General features: G+C 37.8%; 1 protein-coding gene across 7 annotated transcripts in view; it reads right to left on the bottom strand.

Annotated features, from left to right (window-relative positions):
- The window catches only part of thrb (thyroid hormone receptor beta), a 123048-nt gene that overhangs the window by 36635 nt on the left and 73446 nt on the right, over positions 1 to 12967 (bottom strand). The gene's annotated exons all lie outside the window — the stretch shown is intronic.

Raw genomic sequence — 12967 nt, 5'->3', positions numbered from 1 at the left:
ATAACTATAACACTGTTAAAAATAGGAAATGAAAACCGTCAAACTATCTGTCATGATCGAAAACCCATTGACAACTTTAGATCTGAACTTAAAGGTGGACTCTGGCTTTTATTTAAACCCATTGTCTGATGAGAACAATGATAGACAATTTCATTTCTGTCCATCCAGTACAGATGTTGGTCCAGGACCCGTTAGCTTAGTGTAGCGTAACAAACAAAGCCAGGGGAAACTGCGTTACACTTCAAACAACTCAAAAACTCTTAAGCTAGCTATATGTGCCTCCAGAATTTATGTTAAGTTAGGATTAACAGAAATGATCTTTGCTATTTTATGTTAACCAGTAACATAGTGCTCCTATGCAAACCATAGAAGAAAAATCTAAATGTTTTTATTTTCTACTTGTTATCTAGCTGCTGTTGGTATTTTCAGAGGTATTTTCATGATCCCACAGACGTATACTGTCTGCTCAGAATGATAAAATGGTTGCCTAAGGGTGAAACCAATGTTTAAATCCAATATTTCCACAGACTTACCATATAGTACATTTTTAGTGAGGAAGAAGAGCAGAGCAGAGTATAGTGTGTGGATTTCAACCTGCCCCAGGCAAACAATTTGTCATTCAGGACAGAAAGAAGATCTCTGCGAGACAGTTTTACCCTGACTTACCAAGTTACATATTGGAGTTATGTACCAGAGTTATGTATGGAATTACACATGAGGTAATGTATGGGGTGTTTAGGTCACAGATGGGGCTGGTCCCAGACCTACCTCTTTACTGATGCGCAGAAATAAGATTGCTACTAATGTTCTCATATGACCACACATAAAACAAACATATTTCCCACAGTGTTGGACTGTTCATTTAAAACTCCATTATTGCTCTCAAATATTCTAGTTAATTTACACAAGGTTTACAGTTCAGATAACAAATTTAAGAAGCTCCAAGGCTTTTCCTTGAATGCTGCAGCTGCCATTACGATACCAGACTGTTTGCATGTTTCATCATGTTGAATCTAGTTACAATGGGCACAAGAAGCATTTCATAACTGGAAAAAAAATGAAAAAAATGAAACCTGTTTTACATTCAAGTTGTAATTCTGTTGAACAACATTTTGTACTGTATATAATGGCCTCAGCTGGCTGATCCTTTACCTGCTCTAACCATGAAACAAACGTTAAGTGTGGTGCTGAGAAAAACCTTGAATTAAACCCCCTGATATATCCGCTATTAAAAAAACCAACCACTGAGATCTCCATGTTGTAACTCAGCCTACAGACTGTTTCAAAAACTCACTGTCAGCAAACTCAGAAAAAAAGAAAATGTAAAAAGTATGACAGCTTTCATAATTCCTTTGCACTGGAACAACAGCTGGCTTGAAAAGCATTATGGGAAACTGTGCTTCGGTTTACTGCTTTTTACCCTGGAGGGCATTTAATATCCAGACAACAGCTGGCGAAAGCCCGAAAACTGGTTCATCCATACAACAGGTTTCTGCAGCTCTAATGAGGACACAGACAGATAGATGCCTAATGATCATCTGGCTGGAACAAACGTGAAGATAGATGGAAGGAAAAATACAGGAAAACAGACAATGTATGGGCTGTTATGTACATACATAGACCGAAAAGATGATTGCAGATCACATTAGTGCACGGAGATAACAGGATACAACAGGTACTCAGCAAACTGAAACTCGTCACGGGAACATTTTTATAAATAACCTCCTATTGGATTTCTATAACATATCATTGACAGCGGTGGAGTCTATTGATTCAGCAAGCACACTAGAGGAAAACATTTGGCTCAAAGCTACACCAGATGTTGAGGCAAAGTGTGTACCCCTAATTATTTGGTTCTAAAAACTGCAATTTGGATCCAGTTTCAAGTTGGTAAAATAACCTAATTTGTTAAACCTGGACACTAATAAAAGTCTTATCAAATTCTCTAATAAATACTATCTGTTTTTTAGTTGAGTACATGTGAGGGCCCATTGGTTCCTAAAGTTTTTTTTCTTTTTTAACATAAATGTTGACGATCCTGTAAAAACCATATTACATCCAAGGGCAACAACTAACAACTTTCTACAATATCTCCACATGGGAATTACAGTATGGTTAATGTTATGGCTAGGCAACTAAAACACTTGGTTAGTGTTAAGAAAAGATTTTGATTATGGCTAACAGTAAAGCAAATATTAATTGCAAGTCTCTGACAGGACGCAAGCTCCAGTCTTACATGAAAGTCAGGAGTTTAAGATGTGGTTAGGGTTATGCTGGATTTATGCTCCTTGCATAGGGAAATAGCTATGCTGTAGGTTTTCAATTTATAGTTCCGTGTCCAATTTCACAAGTTGATTGCACCACGACAGACTAGGCCAATGAATTGCATGTGAAAGTGACATATTGTGCTTAACTTACACTTCCCACAAATACTGTGTTTACAGTCTTTCATATACTTTGCCATACGAGCGACGGTGGGAAGGTCCATCACATTTCATTATTGAATATGAGGCTATTCTGTGCAGTTGCCGTTTACATTATTTCATTCACTGACAATGATCGAGATTTTTAAAGAAATTAATCAATTTTCTACAAATGTAGTTACATTTTTGAGGAGCCTATGTACAGAACTGCTGTAGGAGTGATAGTTGACTTCCCTCCTTGTACATAAAATTTTTTATGTACAAAGGTTTGTATCACTGATCTAAGAACCTGATATTTTCTAACACTAGTGATTCAACCAGGAGAGTTTCATCCAAGCCTTGGAGGCACTCCAATATCCATTCATCTAGCATGGACTATGAAGAAATTATACAGGAATTTTATTTTCTGAACCCTGGAGGCCTGACACATCGTCTCACACAAACTTTATTAGTATTTTGAAAACATCAACTTTTAATGTAAAGTTAAAGTTGATGTTTTGCCTCTGGAGAAATATATTATCTAGACTAAAATATGATTTGAATTAGGACAACCTGATTCCATCGCATAGGACGTCCACAGATGGCAATTTATTTTGGAAGGGGGAAAAAAACATCATACAGCTGAGTGCTTTTAGTGGCTCTCTGATTGCCATTTCTGCACATTAGTGTCCCAAATAAACAAAAGTGACAATAACGGATTTCCACCACAGGCATAAATTAGCTGCAGTGGCAGAGAGCAGGGTTGCCCCAGTCCACCCTTTCCCCTTTTCATCGAGCTTTGGCCTTTTCTACTTTCTTGCCTGCTTCATCTGATTTTTTTATACCTTAAAAACAAAGAAAAATAGGTTGAACTTTGTGTGGCTTTGGCTAGACAGCTAGAATACTTTGAATACATTTGAATCCTGACTCTGTGTTCTCTTTGCTAGGATTTTCTTTTAAGATCCAAATTTGAACTTGGAAAAAAATGATGATTTATGCTAATTAATACTGATGATATATCTGTGTAGATTCTCAGTCATCCAGGTCATGGTATTTGTAAGTGCTATACGAAGGCAACTGGACTTGCTTGAGGTTCTTGTAGACGTTTCCTCTCTCATTTGAAAGGCTTCTTCAGTCCCAGGCATTTGACCTCTTGTGGGGTCTTTAACATCTTGAGAGATTCTCGTTATCAGAATCTGTCAAATTTATGTCTATACTTATATTTCTCCCTGTCTTTGAGGGGCATGCAAGGAGTTATGATGTGTCTCCCATTTTCTCTGTAAATTTCTTATTGTACTGTATGTGCATGTACTGATTTCTACCCTTAACTTTTCTGGAACAGCTAGGAGTCCATATGGAGTACTGAGAGAATCCACATCTTTCACTGATGAGAAAGTGCTGAGCAGTTTAAACTGCAGACTGGTGTTTACTCTGTGACTGTGAAAATGATGTGTCATGGTGTCTATGGAGAGGTGTTTGTGTGTGTGCATGTATGTACATGAGCTAACATGCTGCAGCCTTCGTGCTGGCCTTGCTTCATCACCACAACCAGACACTGCTGCCTTTCTTTTTATACATTAGTACTCTTGTACCATTATCAGCAGTGCAAGTTACTTTCAACAGTTTCATCTAAAGTACACAAGAGCTATCAAATCTAATTTTTGTCTCATCTACCAAAGCTAAAAAAAATACAATTAAAGACTTATTGTCTTGAAATGTAATGTAAAGACTAGTGTATTGTACATTGATTATTTCAGATAATCAGTGTACAATTTGCTACTAATGCATTCATGACTTTCATGGTTCAGAGACCCGGTGAATTAAGATTAAAAGAACCGCACGTGAGATGTTCTGGACACGGATCTAGTGGACATCCACACATCAGCTAGAATGACAGCGGACTGCCTCTGGTTGCTGCGATGGAGCTGCATTCTTTGTACTCAACAATAACCAGAGTCATAAGTGATGAGTGAGTAATGTGTAATTAATATATTTCAAATTGTTAAGAACTCTTTTAGGTATTTGCTTACGTAGAGAATCACAGTAAAACTGTCTCCATTTCACAACTCGGTCCACAGGTATGAAATATGTTATGAGTAATCTGTTTTCATCTTTTGTATGTTTTAGGCTACGAAGTGACATTAACAAACTTGTGTGACAGACTGTGTCTAAAACACATCCCAACCCTAACCCTAACACCCCCCACGCCACTGCTGCACCTAAGCCCTCCAGAAACATTGGAAAAATCCTGAAAGTCTGTGTAGGGAGGAGGTCGGAGTGGATGGATGGGTCAACAAAACATCATACTTTAACGCGGTAGACTACTGTTCATTTCTCATTTCCTACATCATTCCGTTACCTCAGCCAAGTGGTTATTATTATAACCATTCTAACCATTTTAACCATGATGACAAACCCAAAACAGGATCTTTCCCTAAACCCACCGGAGTTGTTTTTTTGCCTAAACCTAACCAAACATTTAGGATAGCATTGTCACATCATTAAATGCATTTTTTTTATTGAATTAATAGTGATTTGTAACAGTTTGAAAGTCACATCCAGACGATGTCTTCCTGCTGAAAAGGGCATCAGATCAGGAAATGTGTTCTCTAGAAGGCAATAACAAAAGACATATTTGCAGGACTTGTTGGGTGGAACAGTGTCAACTTGCCTTTCTCTGTTTTGAATGAAATGTAAGTGTATTATAAGAACTGGATATTAGACTCCGAGATGACAGCCATTCACCCGATGGTAATTTCTCACTTTAACCAGTTAAAATGACAAACGTTGACGACAGCAGGTCATATCAACTGTCACTAATGAACTGAAAACAAGGCAGATTACTGCACTAGTATAAAGAGATCGAACTTGATTCAAAAGATTTAAAATAGGCTGGTTTACTGTATATTGGATACAGATGAAATAATATAATTCACTGGCAGATTTTTCCAAATCCTTTAGGTAACTGATTTCATTAAGTACAAATAGACTAAATGACTTTTTAAGATGTTTATTTTTCACAGTTAATTCAAAGCACAGATGATCTAATTTGCTTCGATGTGACTTTGTTGATGGTCAGAATGAATGTTTGGAAGCCAGTCAAAGTTTGAAATGGCAAAAGCCAAAGACTGTTAATGAGTCATTCAAATGGTATTTTCTGAAGAAGTTAGTGACTCAGTTTGGCATGAATGGTCTTTCCCAGTAAAGATGTGAAACACTTCCACTTCCACCTGCCAAAGTCATTTAGTCTCAGACTACTGAGTTATAGCTGTCACTATGAGATTAAAGCCACACTTGGAGTCAAAACAAACATTTTGATCTTCAATCAAAAAGATAAACCCTATTCACTCTCTTCGTTTCTTTGATAGCTTCTTATGACTGCAAACACTGAAGGGATTCTGTACTTAGAGGTCAGGTTCCCTCATGGGTTTGAACTGTCTTTTGGGTGTGTTTTATGCCTCTGGTTGGACACAGAGCAGCACTCTGAAGGCTGTGAGCACTTCCTCCTTTACACTGGGAAACATAATTTCTCCACCGCAACAGCTACCACATCCTGCATGATAAGAGGTGCAAGAACACTATGTACTGTGCATTACTGTAGCACACAAACACAAACATAAAAGTATAAAGAAGAAATGTAAACTCACAAGCACACCCTTATCACATTTGTTACCGCACCTACTACTGATTCCACTTGAAACTAGGCAACTATGACTAATGATATGTAGTATGCGTTGACTATCATATGCTCATGGGATACACAGTTACCGGTTTTAATGTTTTTGCTGAATGGTGTATATATACAGTATATACAGGTTCAAAAGTAATTGCACAAACCTACATATTCATAAATATAAGAATTATCTTAAATACTTGGCTGAAAATCCTTTGCAGTAATTGACTGCCTGAAGTCTGGAACCTATGGACTTCACCACCTCCTTTGAGATGCTTTGCCAGGCCTTTACTGCAGCCACCTTCATTTGTGTACATATTTGTTCATCCAAAACATTAAAATCAATTACTGGTTTTAATGTTGTGGCTGATTTGTGTATTTATGTAGCTGTTCCCTTCATTCCCACATTATGATAAATTTTTACACACCAATTCCACTGCTAAGATTTTGTAAAGCTGTGACAAGTCAAGTCTGAAAAAATAACCCTTGATGATGTTGTTAGGGTTATATCTGGTGACATCATCAGGGCGTCTATTTTTTAAAGCTGCACTACATAGCGCTTCAGCATATTTCAGCTAATTGTTCTATATTTTTGGCCCCCAACTCAGCTCACATCAACCCTTTTTCCAGCATCCTGTCCAGGACGAAATGGAAGACAGATTAAGTTAGCGACTAGGTGGTACCCAGGGCCCAAATAAATGCTAATGTTGCTCCATGTTCAGTCTCTGCGATGTGTAAACAAGCTATTGTTTGCTAACACATTAGTGTTTACAACTTTAAAGTGGCGATGACATGTCATTGTTAAATTGAACTGGAAATGAACTGGAAATGCAGCTTTAATGGAAAATCTGCCACAAACAGGGGCCAAAGATATTGAAATGTTTATCAGACGGGAAAGGTTAAACAAAGATACACTGTTGATAACATTATGGGAAGTGCAGTATTCAGCATTTTTGGAACTTTACCCATACTAGACGCTGAAAGTCAGAACATCTTAGGCACTGCTGCTTCAGTTTTGACCGGTCTTTTTTCAGTCTGTCTCTTCCAAGTACCCCAACTTTTGGAGGTGCAATAGTAAATTACTAGAGTACCCCTTTTATTTCTTTGATAAGGCTGCATGTGCACTGATAACAGACTTCATTAGAGCCTTGAAAAATGTAATTAAAAAACTAAATATATTTTTTCAGCTGTGTTTTTCAAAAGAAATCTTAAGATAACTTCTAGGGAAAATATTTTTCTTACAATACTATTTTACAAATTAGTGGACTATTTAATGGGAAATTACATATTCCGATACATTGTTGCATGTAATTGAGTGATAAAGTGTTGTAATCCTCACTTTTGATCAACCTGCCAACTTCATTTAGAGATTCTCCGGGTTTCTAAGAGTTACTTTAACTTTGGCAGCCAACTTTTACATTTTATGATCGCTGATTAACTTTCAAGACTCCAAAACGGTATGCTTTGCTGTTGATGTTAACAACACTTAAACATTTTATGCTACCAAAATTCAGTCTCAACATGAAAACATATTAACATGAACACTTCATCACATTTCTAAATGAAAGCAGAACTACAATTACTCCAAGCTTAATATGGATGCACATTTGAAGCAACAACACAGAGAAACAATAGCTAATACAAAAATAACATTGTGAAATAACCTACAAGTGTACACTCTCAAGCCTGGAGTTAGGCAGGAAACAGGAAATAGGCCCCTAATGGGGTACATGCTGTACTTTTCCTCATTGCTAGCATGCAAAGAGCAGATTAACTGATTATTGCTAACCAGCTCATGATACCAACAGGAAAATTAGACTAGCTCTATCCATCAAAGTCCTAACATTTTGGTATCTTTTAGTATTTTTTAAAAGAAAACTACAGTTGATCGGAGCTGAAAGAGAGTGATGTCTTAAATCATCCTACTGTCTTGGCATTCCACTTACAACAGTGTATAAACAGATTAAGGCCTTCAGTTGACTCTTACCTGAGCTTTTTCTATATATGCCGGTTATCAGTTAGTTTACGCTTCATTCAAATGTCAACGCCACCTTTTGTCAGCATGAACAAGGGCAACAGATACTTGAAAGGACAATTACAACGATAGAACAAGTCATCAAAATAGGGCAGAAGCTTAAAGCATTAAAGAGGTCAACATTCTTTGAGTCTTACATAAACTTAATTAAAAAACACACATGATCTGAATCAATATCCTCCACTTTACAACCAGAAGAGAATTTTTCTCACTAATGTATTGTTGAGCTATCACCAGAGAGCATCTTGTAAACTAGCGACTGTCAGATTGAGAAAGAGAAGGCATGTGAATGCCTGGATCAAAGGTTTCACCCTCATCATGTTCATGCTCCGACATCTTCAAACAGTTGCCCAGTGAACACATTTCTTGTAAATGCTCTACTTTCCAAATGTGAGTTTAGTTAAAGGGGGAACACAAAACGATTCAGTGCATATACAGAGTTTCCCACACTTCAAAGGGCGACACATCAACTAGTAGCAATGGTGAAAAATGTGTGAATTTAAGAATACTGTCATTAGAGTAAGTTCTGTTTTTTTAGAAACTGTCAACATTTCAAATATATGGTTAATTTACCAAAAATAATGCCTATTTGATAATTTGCTCTGATGTTTTCGGAGATGTGAGGGCTGGCAGCCCAGGTCCTGAAATGACTGGGTCTATGTCCGTCGCAACATTAAAGTTACTGGTTTTAATGTTGTGGCTGGATGGTGTAGTGTGTGTAACAGGTGTATCTGCTCACTGTATTTTACAGTCAACTTAGTTCAAAGCTCCAAAAAAGCTTTTTCCTTCCAAAAAGTGTTTTAGCAGACTTTCAAGTTTAGATTAGTTTGTCACAGAACACCAGAGCCTGAGCTCATGATGACAGCAAGAATGCTGCTGTCTCAATTGCAAAGTGAAAGTGCTGCATGCTCCCATCATACGAAGTTTGGATTCCTTAGTTCAACAAGTTCAAACTCCCAAAGACTCCCAAAGTCAAAATTGAGTGTACTTTTTATTACTCACAACCTTTACAAGGGGTACTGGGTTGCGGAGAGAGATACTGTGTGAGGTGAATGGGACATTTGCATGGGTCCGCTTATCAACACAGTCAGCTGTTGTAGAAGCAGCAATGGCTCTGACACACAACTACAACAGGTACTTTAAAGGCCTTGGCGCACCCATTTGCTGTAATTAGTGTCAAAAATCATACCCTTTCTTGGAGTCTTAACTCAGTTAAATCTGAACACAGACATGATACACATATTTTTAAATTCAGTGTTGCTTACAATTTCCTAGGATTATATCAGATAAAAGAAAAATGATGTTCTTCAAGAGACTCTGTGCTAAAGTTTTCTTCAGTATCAAAGAAATCCAATGATAGTTGCCTGTACATCCATTGATTCACTGCAAACTGGAACTCCTAATAGCTAATTCGACATATTGGAACTTTAGTTCCAAAACTTGGAGCATGATTATCCATCCAGTGCAAACAAAGAATAATAATAGTCATGACAAAATCTACTGATGTTATTTTTTTGATTATGTTGCACTAATAATATATTTTTTTGACATTACTGAAGCTCAGAATGTCCCATGCTGATCTCCTAGGATTTTCACATAAAACAGTCTCTAGAGTTTGCTTAAAATGGTGCAAAAAAACCCCAAAAATCCAGTGAGGAGCAGTTCGGCGGATGGAAAGGTCAGAGGAGAATTGCCAGACTGGTTGGAGCTGAAAGAAAGTCTACAGTAACTCAGGTAAACGCTCTTTATAACTGTGGTTAGCTGAAAAGCATCTCAGAATGAACAACACATCCATCCTTGAGGAGGATGGGCTACAACAGCAGAAGAACACGTCGAGTTTCACTCCTGTCAGCCAAGAACAGAAATCTGAGGCTGCAGTGGGCACATGCTCACCAAAACTGGGTAGCTGAATGACTGGAAAAACATAGCCTGGTCTGATGAATCTGGATTTCTTCTGTGGCACACACCTGGTAGGGTCAGAATTGGGCATCAACAGCATGAATCCAGGGACCCAACCTGCCATTTATTGAAAGTCCAGTCTGATGCTGTTGGTGTTATGGTTTGGGAAATGTTTTCTTGGCACAATTTGGACCCCTTAATACCAATCAATCATAGTCTGAATGCCACAGCCTATATGAGTATTGCTGCTGACCATATGCATCCCCTTATGGCAACAATTTACCATCGTTTAATGGTTAATTTCAGCATGAAAAGGCACCATGTCACACAGTCCTCCCACCTTTGGGATGGGGTAGTAGAGGAGATTGTCAGCATGAATGTGCAGCTGACAAATCAGCAGAAATGATGTGATGCGATCATGTCAGCATGGACCAGAATCTCAAAGGAATGTTTCCAACATCTTGTGGAATCCAGGCCACGAAGAACCTAGGCTGTTTTGAGAGCAAACAGAAGCCCTACCCAGTATTAGTATGGTGTTCCTAATAATGCTTTGGTGAGTGTATACTGTATGTCTTCAGCATAATGTTTGTTTGAAACTTTCGCTTTTGCTCCAAATGTACACAGCACACAACACAAAGGACACTTACAAACAGTAGTACAATATATAAAACAGTAAATGCTGCATTCGCTTGTAATAAAAATTACGGCTGTAGTTGTTTTGAAAACTCCACAAAGGGCATCGGGACCTTATCTAAGTTTAAATGTCAGCCGTCCTAACTGTCTTCAGTGGTAATCTCATTGTGCGCAACGTCTGCCTGCATCATGAATCAACACTGACATGCAGCAGTAAACAATAGTCATACCCTTGACCAATGTGCATCTCATTTTGGGTGGCATTCAGATATGACTCAATCTTGATCTGCCGACCATTATGCCTGGAGCTCTCTAATACTTAATTTACGAAGCTACACCACACTATGCAACGCGATACAGGCTCATCATCATGGCAACTGGTATCACAAAAAGGACAACAGATGGTGTTTTCATTAAAGAATTCAAGCTCATAGAAGAATCAACCAAATGACTTTGTTTGGGGGTCTCGAGTTCACTTATCATATTACATTAAGTTCTCGAGCGGCTGGGAAGACACACAGGCCAATGTCAAAAAGGCTCGCTGATACACAGGGGCTGTCCAGTGTGTTTTGGAAATGCTACAGTGTTTCCTATACAATGTGCGCAGTTATGAGCATGATCCCTCACTGGAGACCGAGAGCTGAGCAAATAATACATTGCGGGTATTATGACCAATAATCCATGCCCTGCTATAACGACCAGCAATGAAAACACAGGCATGGTGCATGACAAATGGCTGACAGCTGGCACTACCAATCACCTGCAGACCCATGAATGATATTTGGCATCTAAGTTACCACCATTACATTTTAGCTATAACACATTTTCCCATTTTATGTGTGCAGATGGAAGCTTTTTGTTTTCATTCAGACATCTCCTCTGAGCAACACGGTTAATCTGTTATTCTTCTTTTTTAATCAGCTGTCACATACTGGATATTTCCGTCCTTGCAGTATATTGTACACAATGCTGGGCTTGACACCACTGAATTTTTAGTGTTTCACAAGCCCGTGCAGTGGGATAAATTAAGCAGCTACTTTAATTTAATGGTCAAAACAATGTCAGTCATAAGTTTTTGTTTATTTTTAATTAGCTAACATTAAATCAGTCACAGTGAGGTTTTGATGTTGCTTGAAAAGGTGACAGCCACTGTGGAGTGCAGCAAGATTTTCCCTGCCCTTAATGAGAAGCTAAATCTGCCTATAAGGGTAGTAGATTGCATTCTGAGCTTTTTATAGCCAACATTCTGCTCGGATGTAACCATGTGACAGTCAAACTGTTAGCTACATAGCCCTTTGGTTTGAGTTTGGAGAACAAAACATCCCTTGTCTAATAATATTTTGGAACTTTAGTGTGGTGCATTAAAACTGGTAATTTCTTTGCTGGTAATTGTGAGCGAATATGGGTTTAGAAAAATATTAAAATGTGCTAAGTCATGATGTGCTAAGCATACCACAAACAACACAGTAATATTATAAGTTCAATATGATGTTGGCGTCATATGGCATGACAATAAAACTGGTAAAGAAAAATTTGAGTTTTTATACATTCAGTGTTTTAACATGTACAGTAAGTTACAGTTGTCCTTTGGCAGTCATTTAATTTCTGAAACATTAAAAATTAGTAATTGGTAAAATTAAAATCCAACAGAAACTGACACAAAGTAGTCTCTAGAAATGTAAATAAGTTATTTTCCACCTATGATCATTTGACTATGTGTGCAGGGAGGGAAACCTGTCTCACAGCTGAAAGTTAGTGTCCCACTGATTAACTGCCTGATAGTAATGAGAACATAAAACCCTCATTTTGCACTATGTTGCGTGATAGTAATCCATTAAAAGCATCTAAAGTCAGACCTTTTAGTAGATAAAAGTTTGCAATTCAAGTTTGAATGTTGCTTGTACATTTGTTGCATTTATAAGAGAAATGTCTGTAATACAAGACTCCTTGGCGGATGATGATTATTTATTGGATTATTATTATAATTAGCTTAGAGTGGAGTGTAGTTTTGATTCAATTCATCATGATTCAAAATGCTTCACATTTGATTATTGCTGAAGCCAGAGCAATTACATGAACTGAATAATTTATAATTGATGCTCTGGCAGAATGAATGAACTCTTACCCTCTAGTGACCATTCTAACATTAAAGTGGCTCTAATTGATATTTTTTGTATGAACGATGTATCAAATGACAATGTGCAATGTGAGAAGCGTCGCTTGTAGTGATGGACCTACAGAGAATTATCAGCTGAATCTGCAGCTGCTCTCGGCTTTACGGAGCTTTATAGTGAGTTTCAGCTCATTGTTTATCTTTCCGGCGTC

The sequence above is a fragment of the Xiphias gladius genome, chromosome 24 (assembly GCF_016859285.1).
Source record: "Xiphias gladius isolate SHS-SW01 ecotype Sanya breed wild chromosome 24, ASM1685928v1, whole genome shotgun sequence".
Taxonomy (NCBI): domain Eukaryota; kingdom Metazoa; phylum Chordata; class Actinopteri; order Istiophoriformes; family Xiphiidae; genus Xiphias; species Xiphias gladius.
The sequence above is the reverse complement of the archived record's forward strand: the minus strand, read 5'-3'. Positions and strand labels throughout refer to the sequence as shown.